Raw genomic sequence first — 18,800 nt, forward strand, 5'->3', positions numbered from 1 at the left:
TTTAATCGTGGCATCACATACAAACTCTATGAAGCTTCTATTGAATCAATACATGAAAGTATGTAAATCTGGGAGAAAATGAAAAGGACTGGTTTCTCTTTTAAAGTTACTTCGAGCAATAAAGAATCTTTTGTTGCTGGTTGTATTTGCAAAAAAAGTGCTGTTTGAACATTACAATTATATTAAAATGTGCTAAAACTGTACAAAATGTATTAAGCTCAGTTATTTTTATGTAATTGCATGGGGGAGGGGGACAATATGTCATGAGCATGGATCTTCTGAGCAGTGGCCACCCAGATCAAGTCCCCACTACCACCACCCCCGGCCCCCACCCTGCGCAAAAGGAGGGGCTGTTTGTGCCCACTGATTCCAGGGGGTCAGGGAGAACTTGGCCATGAATGGTCCTTTACTTCATGCTTGACAGTACACAGTGAGGTATTTGGGTACCTGAAAATAAACCAGCAAATATTCCCCGGGAGGCGGAAGGTGGGTGTGAAGCCTCCAGGAGCCCCGGGGAGGGGGCGGGGGCGTGTGGGGGGTGGCGGGGGGGGGAAGGGAGGTGGTAGGGGACAGACGAGTTGGGTTTATTGTTCCTCCCTGCTGTACAAGTCTGCGAGAGTCTGGCTGGAGATGCACATTGTAGAGTTTTGAACTAGATTTTTAGGACCTTTAGTGACTTAAAAGCGACCTCCCAGATGCTTTTACATCTCTGAGGCCTACCTCCAGCCTTCTGGGCGCCAGCACCCAGTACCCAGGTGCGCCCCAGGGCTGCAGGACCCCCCACGTGGCCCAGCAACCCTGCCTGCAGCAGCAGGAGCCTGGGCCCTGCCTCCCCCTCCCACGTCCCTGTCCCCATCCTGTCCCCTGCCCCCTACTAGTTCCCCTCGGGGCACTTCCTTCATAAATCCTGCCCACAAATCCTGTCTCAGGGTCTGCTCTAGTGAACCAAGGTTCAAATCACTTTATACGGTGTATTCCAAAACACAATAGGCCTCTGCCACCCCCACCTGGACTCTCTCAACCTCCTGTCCTCCAGAAGCAACAATTTTACCTTCGTCTTAGCTTTTTTTCTTTTTCTTTTTTTGGTATGTTCCTTTACATCTCTAAATAACATTTTCAAAGTGCTACTTCTTGATTTTTCAGTTTTAGACATTTTTCTGTTGATTTTCCCTTATGGAATGTGAAGATTAAGACAGACAGACAGACAGACACACACACACACACACACACACACACACACACTTCCTCCATTCTCCTAAATGGTTATGAAGTAACAATACTACTAGGTTACTCTTACATAGAATTTGCCACCTCAGGCATTGTTCTAAACATTTCATGTGTATTAATTCATTTATTATTCCTCCAAACCCTATGCAATAGGTTCTGTTATAATCCCCATTTTACAGATAAGGAAACTGAGTCAGAGTGAACACCAGCCCATCCACACAGCTCATAGGCAGGTTATTATGACGAGCAGGTTTGAGCCTAGGCAGTCTGGCCTCAGGGTCTGTGCTTTCCATCATCGAGTTATACGGCTGGGATCATGCCATAGCTTTAGTGAGGCCAGCCTGCAGTGTTTTTACTAATACGAGTATATCAGCGCTATCAACAGCTTATCCGTGTAGTAAACTGTGATTTCTCTTTCCTTCTTGCAAAACTTTTAAATTTATCCAGAGTTTAAAAACTGTCTGTTTTTTTTTGTTGTTGTTGTTGTTTACCTGGTCTTTTGTGGTTTTTGTACTTATCTCTAATTCAACCTGACTTCCTCCAGCCATCTAAATCTTTTCTCAATATGCTCTAACACATCAGGTATTCCTATCAGCTTTAGCCTCTTGGAGATGTTTCTCCCAGAGCACTTCTGACCTGTTCCCATCTCGACTGGCTGCTTCCAGGACCTGCTACAGAAACTGGAAACTCTGACGATCCTCTTCTCCTAGTGTCCTGGCATTTCACAAGGATACACAGAGCTGTGTATTGGTGTGGTCTCTTTTCAGCAATGGGTTGCTCTCATAATCTGGAAACCCATGTCCTGCATCTTTGGAGATTTTCTTGAATTATTTCTTAAACAATGCCCCTAATCCTCTAATGTTTCCATCTTCTCATTCCTATTTTTCTTTCTTCTCTTTTTGATCTATTTTCTGGAAGATTGCCCCAGCTTTATCTTCTAAACTTCCTATTGAGTTTTTAAAATATTCTATACTATTCTTATGTTTTTACAGTTTCTGCTATCATGTTTAAATTTTTTTTAATTTCCTTATTTTAACATGTATTTAAAAAAATTTATCAGTTTTTATCTTTCACTGGAGCCTATGCTTTGGTGTGTGCCCTTAGCAATCTCATGAAACATTTGCCTGAGTTTGTTTGTTTGTTTGCTTGCCCCTTTCTTTATTATTGAGGTACAGTTGATTTACAATATTATGTACGTTTCAGATGTACAACACAGTGATTCACCGTTTTTAAAGATTATACTCCACTTATAGGTATTATAAAATGCTGGCTATCTTCCTTGTGCTGTGCAGTATATCCTGAGTTTATTTTATACACAGTAGCTTCTACCTCTTAATCCCCTACCCCCATCTTGCCCCTGCCCACTTTCCTCTCCCCGCTGGTAACCACTAATTTGTTTTCTATACCTGTGAGTTTGTTTTGTTGTTGTTGTTATAGTCACTAGTTCATTTTATTTTTTAGATTCCACATATAAGTGATATCATACAGTATGCGTCTTTCTCTGTCTGGCTGATTTCACTAAGCATAATATTCTCTAGGTCCAGGCACGTTGCTGCACATGGCATTACTTCATTCTTTCTTGTGGCTGAGTTAATACTGCATTGTGTGTGTGTATACATACATACATATATATAACATCTTCTTTGTCCATTCCTCTGTTGATGGGCTCTTGGGTTGCTTCCATGTGTTGGTTATGGTAAATAATGCTTCTAGGAATACTTGGGCGCATGTATCTTTTCAAAATAGTGTTTTGGGGGTTTTTGGATACATACGCAGGAGTGGAATTGCTGGATCACTAATTATTAGAGAAATGCAAATCAAAACCATGAGTTATCACCTCATACCTGTCAGAATGGCCATCAACAAAAAGTCTACCAACGGGGCTTCCTAGGTGGCGCAGTGGTTAAGAGTCTGCCTGCCAATACAGGGGACATGGGATGGAGCCCTGGTCTAGTAAGATCTCACGTGACGAGGAGCACCTAAGCCCGTGCGCCACAACTACTGAGCCTGCGCTCTAGAGCCCGCGAGCCGCAACTATTGAGCCCATGTGCTGCAACTACTGAAGCCCACGCGCCTAGAGCCCATGCTTGGTAACAAGAGAAGCCACCGCAATGAGAAGCCCACGCACCACAATGAAGAGTAGCCCCTGCTCACCACAACTAGAGAAAGCCAGCGTGCAGCAACGAAGACCCAACACAACCAATAAGTAAATTACTTAATTAAAAAAAAAAGTCTACAAATAACACATGTTGGCAAGGATGTGGAGAAAAGGGAACCCTCCTACACTATGGAGAACAGTATGGAGGTTCCTGAAAAACTGACCGTCCAATTTGGAGGATCCCATGGCCCAGGGCTTGCTGCTGATGCTTCACAAACACAGATTGGCCACGGAGCCCGTACTTCTTCAGAGAAGAAGCCACACAGAGCCATCTTGTGGTGGGAAAACGATGCACAGGCTTCAGCCGAAAACTCGTATTGGATTTTATACCACACGGGCAGGTGTACACACATCTGCATCCTCTCGTACCCTTGACTCCTCCCACACAGTCGGGCAGCATTTTAAAGTGGTCGGCAAATGCTGACAGCAATCTGCACTTGTCCCGCTAACACATTTACCACAGGTAATTAACTTAACTGCCTGATAAAAATGTTATTGGTGTGCTATAGCGCTTGCTGTTGTCAGAAGAGACTTTGACTGACAGTTACTCACACTGGGTCCTCGGTTATCTTTATAGGCACGTAATCAAATCCAAATTCGGTCATTAGTTTGTGATCTGATCAAAGGAAACAGCCACTCGGATAGTCATGATCCCCAAAGATTTATTATTTGGTTTGGATTTCTATATCATGAAAAATAAGAGTAAATTAGATTGCTCTCCAAGGCTAACAGCCGTGCAGCCACACTCTCTGTGTCTAATTCGTCAGAGGTGATAAAAGATGCAGAACGTCCGTCTGTAGGCGTCAGGACTTGTGCTGCGGCTCCTGGGAACATCGGTCATTTCATGGGGGCCTTTTACTGGTGCAAACACCAGCACACGCTGCGTTCTCGAGGCCTGCAGAGTGAACCCCCAGGGGCACAGGGGTGACTTTCAGAGTGTGGCTGCCACCTGAGCTCGGGCTGTCTGCTCCGCCACCGCTCATGTCACCTGCATCTGCAGGGCTGTCGGAAACAGCTTCACCAATGTGTATCGGCCGTGACGGGGGATGCCCATGTGCTTTTCTACATACAAACGTCAGCCCTCAAATAAGCAGACCTAGGCTCCCAGCTTGAATACTCATTACCCGAGACGTCTTTTAAGAATGTGATGACCGATGCGGGATGACTACCTAGAGAGTGAGGAGCCTTCAGAGGCCTCTCAGCAGCCGGCCCACCCTTGGGAAAGGAGGCCTTCTGGGCTGTGCTTAGGAAAGCCCAGCCTCAGGACCACAGACCATGGAACCCTAAGAACCTCAGGATGGGGTACACGTTTCCAGGCACCAAGGAACATCCGCAAGCCCAGATCAGGGGATGATGTGTCACAGATTGCTCTGGCCATGCTCTTGTTGGAGTCAGCTAAGACAGAGTTCAGTTCGATTTGTAAAATGAGTTGTTTTCCCGGTACGTGTAGGGCAACCTGGACTGTATTTCCTGCTCCTCCACGCTGGTCCAGCCCCAACCTGGGTCAGCCTGATCTTTGCCCAGCAGACGCGGAGGCGCCAGCATGGCCTCAGCCCTGGGCCCACTGAGCCCACTGACTTCCTGCCAAGGCCCATAGGCTGCGCCCAGGGGCCAGCGCCCGGCTCTGCTGGCCTCATTCTGTTGTCTCGTTGTTTCTTGTGTGCCATGGGACAGCCACGTCTCCCCAGGGGGACAGTGAGTGCCATGAAGGCAGTGTGCAGCCCGTGTGCGAGAGGTAATAGGATTCATTCGTTGGTCTCACAGATACTTACTGAGTGTCTGCTACATGCCAGGCACTGCTCTAAGCATGGGAGGACGTTCAGAAACCAAGAAATACATCACATTCTAGATGTCAAATCCGAAGCATGGTCCAAGGTCACCCAGGAGCCTGGGGCTGGAGACAGGAATAAACTCAGAATCTCCAATGACGAAAGTCAATCAGACTCCCCAGCTCCCGATTTCTTGTGCACTAGGGGACACGGATGCAGATTTGCAGGCGAGGTGTAGGTCTGGGAACTGTGCAGCTCCTAGCATCTGATCCAGTGGTTCTCACAAAATACGCAGCACTTGTCCAGTGGGGGGATTTGATGAAGAGTGGGTCTTGGACATGACAAGGCTGTTTCCAGCTGCCCGATAACACGTGGCAGTGCTCACCTGACACTGCAGCCAGAGGCAGCAGGAAACCAGGGAGGTCATTTGTGCAGGCGATTTCAATTACCTTCAGCAAATACAGTTCACTTTATAGAGCAAACAGGATCACCCAGTTAACACATGGGGCAAAAGAGAAAGAACTTTACCCATCATTAATGTTTTACTACCTTTCTCAAAATGTGTAACCTTTAACCCCCAAATCAACTCTCAACCGAGGCTGAGGAGGTCCGGCTGCCAGGTTGGTTCCGGGTGCCAGTTTGTCAGTGGACCCAAACTGTCTCCTTCAGGAGAAACAAACAAACAGAAAGACAAGCTCTTTAAAGCCCGCCACCACAAAGCAGGCCCAGAATTTCCCAAGCAGAGATAACCGGCTGCTTGGCCCTCATTTGGGGCATAGAGGGCTGTCTGCCCAAGCGCCCCCTCGCCGGGGGTGGAGCTGGGCCTCTGCAGTGACCAGCGGTCAGGGAAGGCCTTCCACCTGGAGCAGAGGGGCCGGGTGCTGCCTGGGACACACTGTGATTGGCTTGGCCCCAGAGGCACTGTGATGACCAGAAGGATCTGATGCTTCTACGGAGACGCCACAGCTACTGCCAGGAGCTGCCAGCACAGACATTACCACGCACGAGGACTCCGGGTCTGAGTCCGATCTGGGGTAGAGCGAATATACATGTGCAATGTACAGGGTCCACAGGATGCCCCAGCACCTGTGAGGCAGGGGTTTCTGTGACCCGCAGCCCACCTGAGAAATGTGGCAAAATCCAGGTCCTTCCCTCCTTTCTCATGTATGAATGACAGCCCATTCCAGACACTTTCGCTTTTATAGATGACTCATGCCTGACTCTCTGTGACCTAACAATGAGTCACTAGGAGTTAGCAACATGTATTCTTCACAAACTAAAATTAGCGCAGGGCCCCACTCAGCCACCTCCCTCCCCAAGAGGTCTGGAGCTGTGAGGCTTGCTCTGGGACACTTGCAGCATAGCTGGGATTCCTGCAGTCTGGGGGAGGAGCACTTTGTTATCAGGCCATCGTGAGCTGATCATGCTTTACAATTGCCGCTTTTCTGGCTTTTCAATGATAACTCACTGTTGGTTGAGCTTTGCTACCTGCACTTAGTTTGGTGTGGGTGGTGTGAGCAGCCCTGCAGTGTGTAGGGGTACGTCAGCATCAGCCCATCCTTCCCTGGTCATTCCATGGTAACGCACCAGTGCACTGTGGTTCCAGCGTGAACCACACATGCCCCTACTGCAAAGTCAAAAGTGTGCATATTCTACCAGATGTATCTGAGGAACTCTTTTTCTGTGTGGTACGGAAACAATGGAGGTAGGGAGGCCATAAAGGTCTTAGCTTGTCAAAGGGGGCTGCTGAGAGTTCTCCAAGTCTGACATTTACGTTGCACTAGTGTGTACAGTGATATGCAGTAGATATTAAGCAACCAGTTCTCAGGGGTAAAAATGTGTGTGTGTGTGTGTGTCTGTGCATGTGTGTATAATATACTTAATATATAGGTTTATTATACATTATTACATTATTCTTGTATATACTGTATAATAATTATATATAATTATATAATTATAAATTATACAATAATAATCTATAATATATAGGTTTATTATATATTATTACTGATGTAGATGTGTGACACAATTTACAAATTAAAAAAAAACCGTAATACTCTTGATTGTAACCTCCATCAAGCTAGTTGATTCTCACAGAATGCTTTCATTGATTTCTTGCACGCGCGTATCCACGGCCAATCTATAGGTGCAAAGGATGAACAAACACAGTTTCAACGGAACTGTTAGTTCATATTTTTGCTTAAGAGTAAAACAACCAAGACTATACCAAAACTTCAGTTATATATAATGATGTATGTGAATTCTTTGCTACGTCAGGTAATATTTTCATATACTGGAAGGATACATTTTGAGTTTTTCAGCTGTTCACAATTTAACAGCTATACACACAATACACTTTTTCAGTTTAATCTGCAGTATTAACGTTTTCTCCACCGCTTCCTTAAGTCTGGACAATCAACAAAACAATAAATCAAGCCCTTATTTATAATCAAGCCCTGATTGATTTCACAGTGAATCAAGCATTTTGCCAGTTTCTGTGGTGCACACACTCCCAGCAAGGCTGGTTTCTACCTACTGACATAACGTCACTGAAAGTGGGATTGGTAAGAGATGCCCAGTAAGGCACTCATATAGGGTTTCCACAATAACCTGAATAACCTCAAGAACATAGATGATAGTAAAATGCAAAACAAAAAGCAAAAAAACAAATTGTAAGTGATCATCTTTGAGCATTACCACCTCCTTTCCTTACATCATTTATTATTAAGAATGGCTATGTTTAATAACTGACTTGGAAGGCTCCTGAAGATTCTCAGGAGCCTGTACCAGCGGGTCCGGCACACCTTTACCTGTGCGACAGTGAAGGTAGCTGTGATTTAGGAAAGGCTCTTTATTCTTTCAGACGCAGTGCCTGTTTCCCATTCTGACGTCCTTCAGTTTATAATTTGGCTGCCACTAGGCCCGGCCCACCCCTGTGGTGTCAGCCCCCGCCCCTCCTCACAGTCCTGCCCACCCCCGGGACCAGGCCCCAGGACGGAGCTGCGGCTGCAGAGCCTGTCTACAGGGGATGAACGGGCAGGTCTGTACCTGCGGCCCCATCGGAAGCACAGCCCCTGCCATAAAGAGGAAAAGCTAGGAGCAGTTTGAAAATTAGGAAGCAAGTGCCAGCCAGTGACTAAAAGCCTAGCAAAGCCACAAAAATCTGCCCCGGGTTACGTCTTGAGAAACAAGGTGTTGGCTTTTAAAGTATTTCATTTTCTCTCCCCTAAAAACTTAACCCAAAACTTTAATTACAGGCAGATCATAAAACTCAGACTCCAATATCAAATGACATGTCCTAGGATATGGATAGATGATTCTCACAATGCTTTCTCAAAGGACTAAACATGTTCTTTTTCACCCTGTGTAACTGCACTGGCCTTTTTATCAGTCAAGCGTGGAGTTTTTGAAGTTGTATTTTTTATACTATTTAATTCTTAATAACAACAGGTCTTAGTGTTTTTCACAAAGGGCCCATTCATTAAAAAATATAACCAGACAGAAACATTTTCTCCATCTCTCACTTCTACTTTTTTATTGGAATAAGCTGGGATCCTGCAGAGGAGGTCCTGCCTTCTCCCTGCTCTCCTCCCATCCGGCCTCTTGCAGACCTACTCCTGGCCTCCACTCCCTCCATGTGCTTTTCCAGTAAGGAAGTACTATAGACTTTGAAACTATTCTTTTCTCAGAAGAACCTTCACCACTGATCTTCTTGGGGAAAAAAATATTTTAAAGCACCAAAAAGCAAATCATTATTTGGAAGCCATACTACAGGAAAGATATATTTAAATAAGTACCTTATATTCATGGTAGATATTAAGTAATCAGTTGAACAAGAAAAATTAAATCAAGTCTTCTTGACCTAAGAAGCCTGAAAAAGCAGGCAGCCTCATAGCTTCCTTTCCTGTAGTCAGGGGAAACGGCAACCTTGAGTTGCATCCGTTGGTTTCCAAGAGGGACTGGAGAGGTAAGGGTGCAGGTGGCACTGGCTGAAACACAACTGTCACCCACAGTTTGAACAACTTGAATGCTGACAGCATTTACGTACATTCAAATGGACCCTTTTCTTTGTGCCCAGATGGCATATTGACATAACTGCCTTCGTGACAAGGTCTTTGGACGACAAGCGCGTTTTAGTTTTTGGAGGAGGAAGCATTTCTTGTTGGGCTTCATTGATGAGATTTAAATATTCCCTTTCTTCTCGTAAATGTAGCTCTCAACTCATCTCCCGTTGTGAATCTCAGGGTGCAGGTGGACTGAGTGCCTGGCTTTGCAGGTGGCCCACATCTCCCAGGGGCTCCCAATCACCCCCTCTGGGATCTGCTCCCTCTGTGCCTCCATCCGCTCGCCTGTTTGATGGGTGTCCTAACATAGCAGTCATTTCCCTCCAGTTCCCGGGGAAGTTGTCAGCCCAGTAAGACAAGGGGAGTGCACATGCTTTACCTGAAACGTCCCTCAGCCCCAGCCCAGTGGGGGTGGGGTTTCACAATTGGCCAAGAATGTAAAACTGGCTGTTTGAGCCACAGACTCTTTTATGAGCTTGTGCAGGTGTCCAGTGTCGGACCACACTCTGTATATTTGTCTATAAACACCAGACGTCCAAGTTTTCTTCTGAGGCTGGCGGACGAGGAGGAGGAGGGGGCGGCGTGAAACTGGACCTCCTCCCCAGAATGAAGAGCTGAGTAGTCAGTCTACTGGCAGCACCTTGGGGGGACTGGCCATGAGTCCTAGAATGTTATTCATTCACAAGAAGATGCTGACTGAGTAATACTTAACCTAAAGTAGAAAACAATCCTCTGATATACGGCCCAGATAATTACAGACAAACGGCTAAAGTAGTTGCAATAAAATTCTTATTAAAATGTTCCCATCTACATTTTGGCTGGATTTCACTTCTGAGGATAAACTTATGTATTATGGAAACCACAGACTAAATTAATAAGAACATTGGGAAAAAAACTTTCATAGAAACTGGAAATTTCTGTAACTTCTGCCCCATCTAGAAATTTGGGAGCTGTTAGATGAGCCATCACCTATAGGACCGGGAATTGAGAGCATTTTCTAGGCATTAGTAATACGTTTAGCTAAGTATCAATAGGATTATGATTTCCAGTCACCATTTTCAAAGACAAATAATCACCTAGGCTTCAGGGACCAACGCACAACAAAAATGGACATTTAATGAACACAACAAATAAACATGTTTGATGCTAATGATAGTATTTTACATATTTGGATCAGTATGGCAAAAAACCTATAGGTCTGTATCAGCCATGAGATCACTGGTCTAAGGTCCAAAGAAAAATAATACTTCGTATCCACGTGCTTACACATCCCATGTAACGGGAGCTCTCACTCTCTACATATGTGAGCATATGTCATACTTCGTGCTTTCATACAGCACACCATCATATATTTGAACTTTACCCCAAAACTACAGGAAAGGGTGCTACTCCAGTTTATAGATAAATAAATCAGAACATGGAAGTTTTTAAAAAATGTTCAACGAATATAAGTCGCCTAAAGTTACGCAAATCTGTGGCTGTGCTTGAAATGGTATCCTGAGTGTCTAGACTAGAGCTGCCCTCTGCAGAACCTCGGAGGGGCCTCAAACGCACCCTTCTGAGATCCTCCACATGCGGCAGGCCTGAAAGAAATGTGGTCCTTCCTACCCCCTTCTGACTGCTGAGACCCCATCCTTGGTCCGCTGTCCTGGGATCCTGAGATTTTATCCGAGGCAGCTCTTTCTACGGCTTCCCCTAACTCCTTGATGAGGGAACTTGGTAAGAGAAGCCTCTAGAGGTGTTTTTGCGGGGAGGTGACTGTTGCTAACTGTAGGTGAGATGAAGAATTCTATCACTCTGATGCCTGAGAATTGCTTTGCATACACATACATCATAAAGAATGGAGACAGGAACAGCGTGAGAAGAGGGAACAGGGAGGGAGAAGTGCTCCGAGGAGGGGGAAGAGGGCGAGGAGGAGAGATGAGAAAACAGAAGCACCACTCACTGGTTTCCAGACACTGAATGAGCACAGTTCTGATAACAACTCTTTCAACAAATGTATTCTTTCTCTCTAGTACATTTCTTAAGGGGAATTTTTAAAATTGTGGTAAAATACAAATAGCATGGTTTCCCATCCTAATTATTTTAGGCTGTATAGGTCAGGGGCAATGAGTATTTTCAGATCGTTGTGCAAACATCACCACCACCCATCTCCAGAAGTCTCTTCATCTGGCAAAGCCGAAACCCCATATCCATTACACAGTGACTCCCCATCCCCTCTCCTGCCCCGGCAGCCTCCGTTCTGCTTTCTGCCTCCACGGCCTTGACTCACTCAAGGCACCTCGTACAGGTGGAATCATACAGTCATCGTCCTTTCGTGACAGGCTTATCTCATTTATCAGGATGTCCTCAAGGTTCATCCATGTTGTAGCACATGCCAGAATTCCCTTTTGAAGGCTGAATAATAAATACTCCATTGTATGTAGACCGCATTTTGCTTACCTGTTCCTCTGTCAGTGGACACCAGGACTGCTTCCACCTTTTGGCTGCCGTGAACAGCGCTGCTGTGAGCATGGGTGTAGCGATATCTGTTCGGGTCCATGGCTTCAATTCCTTTGAGGATACGTACCTAGAAGTAGAACCTCTGGATCATGTGATAATTCTATATTTTAAAAAATTTTAATTGTGGCTTAAAAAAACCCCACATAACATAAGAGTTATCATTTTAACAATTTCTAAGTATATAGTTCAATAGTGTTAATCCTTTTTTTTTTTTCTTTTGGCCGTACCGCGTAGCTTGCAGGATCTCAGTTCTCCGACCAGGGACTGAACCTGGGTCCCGGGCACTGGAAGCTCAGAGTCCTAACCACTAGATGCCCGGGGAACTCCCAGTATTAATCCATTTTTAACTTTTTTGAGGAACCACTATACTGTTTTCCATAGTCTCTAATACATTCTTATTTTCATCATCAGCAAATGAGATAATAAGTGACACTCTTACAAGAGTAAATTTAAATTCAATACGTATTAACCAACAATAACAACAGCAACGATAAAAGTGGTAATAATGAGGGGGTGAGGGAGGGATGGAGGGGGAGTTTTGGGTGAGCAGATGCAAACTGCTATATAGAGAATGGATACACAACAAAGTCCTACTGTAGAGCACAGGGAACCACAGTCAACATCCCGTGATGCACCGTGATGGAAAAGAATATGAAAGAGAATGTACATATATATGTATAACTGAATCATTTTACTGCACAGCAGAGATTGGCACAACGTTATGTCAACTATACTTCAATTAAAAAATAGTAGTAATGCTGCAATTTGGTGACGACTTACGGAGGACTTGCAATTGCAGGACACTGTGCCAGGCCTCACAGATGATGTAAAAACCTATGGGACACTCTTTGCCATCACCACACTGATGATTTCCCTGGAGAGACAAACCTGTGCCCACCTAACACACAATGAAGCAGAAGCAGCAGAAGTGCGTGCAGAGGTGTGGGCGCGGGGGCGGTGGCAGGCAAGGGCCTGTGGGCTGCACCTCTTCCCTGCTCCAGCAGCAGCGACGTCACAGGGGTGGCCGGAAGCAGCCAGGGAGGGAGTGTTTACAACACGGGCATCACAAACACTACAAATCAGGCTCACTTTCCCCCCAGAGAGCTGGTTGTTAAACTTTACCAGCAGGCCACTGAGTACGCCTGAGATGAGAACCCAAAAAGAGCATTTTTGGTTGGAGGGTACCAAGGACTTTCACAGAGAAGAAGATACTTGAAGTGGGACTCGCAGGCAGAAGAACAGTGTCTGTGCCTGGGAAGACTCTCTTCACAGGCTCTGCTTTCTTTTGCCATTTTTTTGTATCCACCAGGGATTTATTTCTCAGCTCCAGGCTTGGGAGGAGAAATGAGAGTGGGAGCAGGTCCGGGAGGCACCCAGTACCCTTCTGCACGTCCCTCTGAAATCACACCGGAAGTGCACAGGGATGACCCTGTGTGCTGGGATCTGATCAAGTGAGTGCAGCTCTGAGCAGACCATCTTTAAAGTGAGAGGAGCACAGTGAAGCGGATCAGGTGCAGCGCCACAGACAGAATTCTCCAGTCCTGGACATTTTCCTGTGCAGCTCAACCTAAAGTATCAAAATCACCAAAACCAAACTTGTCCTTCAGAGATGATCAGATGTATTGATTTGCATTAAAAGAAAAGAAGTTTCAGGGGCAATATAGGGGTAGGGGAGTAAGAGGTATAAACTGTTATTATACCTAACCATAAATAAATAAACTATAAGGATGTATTGCACAACACAGGGAATATACCCATATATAACTATAAATGGAGTATAACCTTTAAAGATTGTGAATCACTATATTGTACGCCTGTAATTTATATAATATTGTACAGCAACTATACTTCAATTTAAAAAGTAATAAATTTTAAAAAGATGTTTCTTGAAAACAATGTGGTTGTAAAGATCAAATGAACTGACTGTACATCAAAACATTTTGTAAATGGTAAAGTGCTATACAAAATCAGAACTATAGTAATAAAATATTTGTAAGAAATGTCACATTCTCCATTAATTTCTTTTCCTTTTTGTTATAACTACATAACTTGCCTTTAAAACAATTATTGAACCATTAAATATTTATGAAAGACATCTGTTATCCAAATAAGACATTATCGCTTCTTGTGCGTACATGCCTTAAACGTAAATACTAAGAAATCACAATTACAACTGTAAAATGGGAAAGGGGTGTATGCTTTTTGTATGTTCTCTGATAGAGGATTTCTAGCCAGCTGGAGTATCCGGTGAGATTACTGAAACTACCCATATTTGACTTTGGCACCTTTTTAAAAGTCAAAAGAGGCATTTGCAGGGAGCCGTAAAAAGCCATTACATATGCAGAACAATTGAAGCTCCTCCACATCTGGGAAGGAAACACATCTGTCTTCTGTCTGTTCCTTCCCTAACTGTCTCCCTGAATCAACTTTTATGGGGTGGGGGAGGTAGGAGGCTGTTGTAAATATCCCGTTCTATTGGAAGCCCAGGGTTCACAATACCCCTGTGATTATAAACACGAGATGCTGCTTTCAGGAAAGAGGTGCACTCAAGTAAGCAGAGATCTTTGTGACAGTGGCCTCCGTGCGGGCCACAGGCCAGCTAATCACATTACCATGAGAGCCAAGAGGTGGCCCGCAGACAGTGAAATAAAGACGAAGGGAAAAGCAAGACTAATCTCGTTAAAAGGAACGCTAAGAGAGACGCTGCTTCTCCAGGGCTGCTGGAAATGCCCCGTTTTCCCAGGACTGGGTCACCTGTGCCTCGTGGGTACTGCGGCTGGGTCAGGAGCTTTGCTCAGCTCCCCCAAAGCTGGCCCTCATGAGCTCCCTGAGACCTTGTCTTCAGAGTTCTCTTTTTAAGAAAAAACACACCTCATGCCCCCTCCCCCCAAAAGCCTGCTGGAGACACTGCTTTCCTTTATTATCCTATTTTCAGTTTACTATTCCCTAAATTACCTACAAGCACTAAGTCCTCCAACGACTTGAACAAAAAGTCAAGTGTGCATGTCTTCTGCAACCCTGAAGAAAGAAGAACTTAAATGAAATCTGATCCGTCATTCTCAAAGTGTGGTCTACAGATCCCTGGGTGTAGGGTGTGGGGTGGGCAAGACACTTTCGGGGGGTCTCCTGGCTTCTCCCTTTTTGAGCTGCTTATCTGTGGGAGGCTGAGCTTTCTTATATGCTTCACCTCAACTAACAGATTACAACCGATTGAAGCAAACATGGGAACCCAGTTATCCAATGGATTTGCAAACTAGAAAGCAAGACATTAAAGAGATTTGCAAAAATGGAAAACAATCATACCTTCTCACAGTTGTGTTGTTTCAGAAAATATAATTATTTTAAATAAAATATTTATGTTAACACATAAAGGATTTCTTGCCATTATGTTCAAGTAAATTAATAAAATATTTTTTTAATGTATGGGTGTTTGTTTCAAATACAGTAAAGATGGGTAGATGTAACCCACATAAACAAAAGCTCTTTGGGGTCCTCAATAACTTTCAGGAATGTAAAGAGGTCCTGAGACCCAAAAGTTTCAGAACTGCTGCCCTAGAAAGATGTGAAAATACCTAATTGTAAACATTGCTCACTGCTCTAAACCTTAATTTTGAAGACTGCGGGCTAACTTGAAATTTTGGACAGCAATAGGCATTTTCCTTAAACTGTTCATGAAACCCTCTAAGGCAAAGCCTTAAATCAGCCTTTGACTGAAGACACGTGATGTACAAAGAATGAAGAAATCTGTAGAAGTCCAGCGAGTCCAGGGAAATGGCAACGACGCCAGATAAGTCATTTACGCAAGAAGATCCATCCAAGCTGTGCTGTGTGATCAGCATTTGGCTCCCTTTCATTGTGGAGGAATCTTTCATGGCACGGATGGACCCCAGTTTGTTACACTCTTCACTCACTGAAGGACATCAAAGTTGGTGGCAATTTGGGGCTATTACAAATTAACATCTGTGTACAGGTTTTTCTGTGAATGTCACATCTTTATTGCTCTGGGATAAAGCCCCAGGAGTGCAATAGCTTGGTCGTGTGGTACATTTATGCTCAGTTTTTTTAAGAAACTGTCAAACTGTTTCCAGAGTAGTAGTACCATTTTACATTCCCACCAGTGACATATGTGTGATCCAGTTTCTCTGCAACTTCACCAGCACCTGGTGTTGGCACTGCTTTTTATTTTTGCCATCCTGGTAAGTGTGAAGTGTGGTCTCACTGTGGTTTTAATTTGCGCTTCCCTGATGGTTAATGATGTGGAACACATTCTCACGGGCTTATTTCCCATCTGTATAACTTCTTCAGTGAAATGTTTTTGCCCATGTTTTAATTAGATTGTTTGCTTTTTTTTTTAACTGTTGAGTTTTAGGTGCTCTTTATATTCTAGATAGTAGTTTTTTGTTGGATATTTGGTTTGTTAATATTTTCTCCCACTCTGCAGCTTGTCTTTTCATCTTTTTTACAGTGTCTTTTGCTGAGCCAGTTTTAAATTTTGAAGTCAAAATTATCCATTTGTCCTTTCATGGATCATGGTATTGGTGTCAAGTCTAAGAACTTTGCCTAGACCTATATCCTGAAGGTTTTCTCCTGTGTTTCTTCTAAAAGTTTCATAGTTTTACATTTTACATTTATAGCTATTATCCATTTGGAGTTTATTTTGTATAAGGTGTGAGAATCAGGTCAAGGCCCCCCCCTTTTTTTTTGCCTGTGCACATGTAATTGCCCCAGAACTGTAGTTTGGAAAGGTTATTACTCCTCCACTAAATTACTTGTACACCTTTTTCGAAAATTAGTTGAGTGTATTTGTGTAGGTCTCTCTCTGGGTTCCCTATTTTGTTCCATTGATCTAGTATCTATCCCTCCACTGATACCACACTCTCTTTTTTTAAAATTAATTAATTAATTAATTGGCTTCATTGGGTCCTTGTTGCTGCATGCGAGCTTTCTCTAGTTGCGGCGAGCAGGGGCTACTCTTCATTGTGGTGAGTGGGCTTCTCATTGCGGTGGCCTCTCGTTGCAAAGTACAGGCTCTAGGCACTCAGGCTTCAGTAGCTGCAGCATGTGAGCTCAATAGTTGTGGCTTGAGGGCTCTAGAGCGCAGGCTCAGAGGTTGTGGCGAAGGGGCTTTGTTGCTCCGAGGCACGTGGAATCATCCTGGAAATCGGGCTCCAACCCGTCCCCTGTATTGGCAGGTGGATTCTTAACTGCTGCACCATCAGGGAAGTCCAATACCACGCTCTCTTGATTACTATATGTCTTGAAGTCAGGAAGACTGCAATGGGTCACATTTTGAATATTCACTTACTTAAGCTGAGTGTTTAGTCTTCATATCTAATAAATATATTAGATAAAGCATTTACATTTTCTTGATATCTTGTCTATTATTACAATTTAAGTTTTTTATTGAAATTCACACTTTCCCCGGGTGCTGCCACTTACGTCGAGCGCGTTTGTTTACCACCCTGAATCCCAGTTTCCTCACCTGTGAAATGGGGAAGAACAGTCCATATTTGGGGGTTCGTACCTGCTTTGCAGGAAGCACTGCTGGTAAGATTGCCTGAGATTACATGTAAGAGCAACCGGCACAGTACCAGGCCTGCAATAAAGACCAGGTGCCCCCTCCTGGTCTCTGTTTCTCTTTGCTCAGAGTGATTCTGTTACTTAAGCTGATCACACATGGAATTGTTCATTGTTCGTTGTGTTTCTGCAGCTGGGTCTCATTTCTCTAACTCAGTACCATGCGAGGTACTACGTAGCTCTTTTGTAACAATCCGTAATGCAGGGAACACTGCATGCACTATGTGAACCAGCGTCAAAGTCTAGAAAGGAGTCCTAAACTGAGCTCCTGACCGGCTGATAGCTGTGATGACCTGATTCTTGAAAGGGCTCTGCTGGTTGCACTTCCTAAGGGCCTCCAGAGGCTGCGCTTGCAATAATATTGGGTTGGCCAAAAAGTTCACTCGGTTTTAAGTAAAAATAAAAAATTTTCATTTTCACCAAGAGCTTTATCAAACCGAAAGAACTTTCTGGCCAATCCAATAGTAAAGTCACTTCCCTTCATTGCTCAAAACAGTCCCCGCTTCCTTGCCCTACAAACACATACCGAAGTGTAACAGAGGATTTTTATTCTAAGTAGAAAAAAAATCAATATACTTTAGCTTTGCTGTTTTTTAAACCATCTCAATTTCCTCCTGTGAGCTACTAGTTTCTCCATTTTATGTTTCCCTTTATAAATCATTATTTAACCTGGACTCACAGATGTGTATTTCCAACCTGTTAATTCAGTGAAAAATCACTGCTGTGGACATGTTCAGGTGTTTTATTTCTTTATCTATCTCTAGTTTCTCCAACATTCTTTACATAAGTGTGAGTTATATGATTCTGCAATTCAGTGACCTTGCAGACAGTCATGCCCACAGTGGCTGGTTTACGGGTGATATATATTTTTTATAGACAATACAAAGGAAATCATGTTTCCCATAAATGTTTAAAAGCGCTTTAATTAACTTTTAAATTTTTAACCTTTTTAATTGAGAAATATAAAACCTATCCAGCAAAGCATATAAATAAATGTTCAGTCTAATAAATAATTGTGTATCGTATACCTATGCGTTCACCAAGCAGGCTGATAAACAGGCTGTTTCCAGAACCCCAGATGTTCCTACGTGTCCCTTCTCATTTATTTCTCCTCCCCACCAAGATAGCCACCGTCCTGATTCTGTAAGACCCAACAGTTGATTGTTGAGTTTAACACACTCCTGTTTGTCACGCTTCCTGTTGTTGCTTTCTCTGTTTTAACACGTATGCATGCGTGCTTTAGCAACGTAGTTTATAAACAACATGTGTGTATTCTTGTCTGTCTTTTTGCTGCACTGCTTTTATTCCTACAGCTGCTGCTAAACGCTTGTATTGTTTCCAATACTTGACTGCTGGCAACAGTCTTGTTGGCACATTCTTTTGTACTTGTGTCCAGGGGCACATGTGCATACATTTCTCTGAAGGGTATCTCAGGAGCTCGATTTCTGGGTCATTTCTCTTTACCTTCAATCAGAAAAGAACTGTTTTTCCAAGTAGTTATTT

Source organism: Hippopotamus amphibius, chromosome 14 (assembly GCF_030028045.1).
Source record: "Hippopotamus amphibius kiboko isolate mHipAmp2 chromosome 14, mHipAmp2.hap2, whole genome shotgun sequence".
Lineage (NCBI taxonomy): Eukaryota > Metazoa > Chordata > Mammalia > Artiodactyla > Hippopotamidae > Hippopotamus > Hippopotamus amphibius.